General features: G+C 39.9%; 1 non-coding gene across 1 annotated transcript; it reads right to left on the reverse strand.

Annotated features, from left to right (window-relative positions):
• Positions 1–899: 899 nt before the first annotated feature.
• Positions 900–1,007, reverse strand: LOC148579794 (small nucleolar RNA R71). The gene has a single exon (XR_015895789.1). It is a non-coding gene; the product is annotated as a small nucleolar RNA R71 (small nucleolar RNA).
• Positions 1,008–2,486: the final 1,479 nt, after the last annotated feature.

Raw genomic sequence — 2,486 nt, forward strand, 5'->3', positions numbered from 1 at the left:
TCTCTCTCTCTCATTTTCAAAAATATCTTCCCCCTTTTTCAAAATTTCTTTTTAATTTATTAATTATTTTAATTTTTAAATCCTAATTTTCGAAAAAACTAACATTTTTCAAAAACCATTTTCGAAAATCACTAACTCTTTTTCAAAATAATTTTCGAAAATTATCCCTCCCCCATCTCATTCTATTTATTCATTCATATCCTAACATCTTATCTCACCTCTCTTCCATCCTCACAGTTGTGTTTCTTCCATTATATTACATTCTTTGTCTCCCCCTCTTCTTCCACTCACACAGGGATCCCTATACTGTGGTATAAAGGATCTCCATTATTATTATTATTATTCTGTGCCTTCTTCTTTGTCATATGAGCAGGAGCAAGGATAAGAACATTCTTGTAGAAGCAGATCCAGAACCTGAAAGGACTCTGAAGAGAAAATTAAGAGAAGCTAAAATACAACAATCCAGAGAAAACCTTTCAGAAATTTTTGAACAGGCAGAGGAAATGGCAGCCGAAAATAATAATAATGTAAGGAAGATGCTTGGTGACTTTACTGCACCTAATTCCAATTTACATGGAAGAAGAATCTCCATTCCTGCCATTGGAGCAAACAACTTTGAGCTGAAACCTCAATTAGTTTCTCTGATGCAGCAGAACTGCAAGTTTCATGGACTTCCATCTGAAGATCCTTTTCAGTTCTTAACTGAGTTCTTACAGATATGTGATACTGTTAAGACTAATGGAGTAGATCCTGAAGTCTACAGGCTCATGCTTTTCCCTTTTGCTGTAAGAGACAGAGCTAGATTATGGTTGGATTCTCAACCCAAAGACAGCCTGAACTCGTGGGATAAGCTGGTCACAGCTTTCTTAGCCAAGTACTTTCCTCCTCAAAAACTGAGCAAGCTTAGAGCTGATGTTCAAACCTTCAGACAGAAAGAAGGTGAATCCCTCTATGAAGCTTGGGAAAGATACAAACAGTTGACCAAAAAGTGTCCTTCTGACATGCTTTCAGAATGGACCATCCTGGATATATTCTATGATGGTTTATCTGAGCTATCAAAGATGTCACTGGACACTTCTGCAGGTGGATCCATTCACCTAAAGAAAACGCCTGCAGAAGCTCAAGAACTCATTGACATGGTTGCTAATAACCAATTTATGTACACTTCTGAAAGGAATCCTATGAATAATGGGACGCCTATGAAGAAGGGAGTTCTTGAAGTTGATACTCTGAATGCCATATTGGCTCAGAATAAAATATTGACTCAGCAAGTCAATATGATCTCTCAGAGTCTGCATGGAATGCAAGCTGCATCCAACAGTACTCAAGAGGCTTCTTATGAAGAAGAAGCTTATGATCCTGAGAACCCTGCAATAGCAGAGGTAAATTACTTAGGTGAACCTTATGGAAACATCTATAACTCAACATGGAGAAATCATCCAAATTTCTCATGGAAGGATCAAAAGCCTCAACAAGGCTTTAATAATGGTGGAAGAAACAGGTTTAACAATAATAAACCTTTTCCATCATCCACTCAGCAACAGACAGAGAACTCTGAACAAAATGCTTCTAGTTTAGCAAATATAGTCTCTGATCTATCCAAGGCCACTGTGAGCTTCATGAATGAAACAAGGTCTTCCATCAGAAATTTGGAAGCACAAGTGGGCCAGCTGAGTAAAAGGATCACTGAAATCCCTCCCACTACTCTCCCAAGCAATACAGAAGAGAATCTAAAAGGAGAGTGCAAGGCCATTGACATAAGCACAATGGCCGAACCCAAAGAGGGAGAGGAGGACGTGAATCCCAAGGAGGAAGACCTCTTGGGACGTCCAGTGATCAATAAGGAGCTTCCCTCTGAGGAACCAAAGGACTCTGAGGCTCATCTAGAGACCATAGAGATTCCATTGAACCTCCTTATGCCCTTCATGAGCTCTGATGAGTATTCCTCTTCTGAAGAGAATGAGGATGTTACTGAAGAGCAAACTGCCAAGTTTCTTGGTGCAATCATGAAGCTGAATGCCAAGTTATTTGGCATTGATACTTGGGAAGTTGAACCTCCCTTGTTCATCAATGAACTAAGTGATCTGGATCAACTGACATTGCCTCAGAAGAGACAGGATCCTGGAAAGTTTATAATACCATGTACTATAGGCACCATGATCTTTAAGGCTCTATGTGACCTTGGTTCAGGAATAAACCTCATGCCCCTCTCTGTAATAGAGAAATTGGGAATCTATGGGGTGCAAGCTGCTAAAATCTCATTAGAGATGGCAGATAGCTCAAGAAAATAGGCTTATGGACAAGTAGAGGACGTGTTAGTAAAGGTTGAAGGCCTTTACATCCCTGCTGATTTCATAGTCCTGGATACTGGAAAGGAAGAGGATGAATCCATCATCCTAGGAAGACCTTTCCTGGCCACAGCAAGAGCTGTGATTGATGTTGACAGAGGTGAACTAATCCTTCAATGGAATGAGGACTCCCTTGTG

The sequence above is a fragment of the Arachis ipaensis genome, chromosome B10 (genome assembly GCF_059453495.1).
Source record: "Arachis ipaensis isolate K30076 ecotype BB chromosome B10, ASM5945349v1, whole genome shotgun sequence".
NCBI lineage: Eukaryota > Viridiplantae > Streptophyta > Magnoliopsida > Fabales > Fabaceae > Arachis > Arachis ipaensis.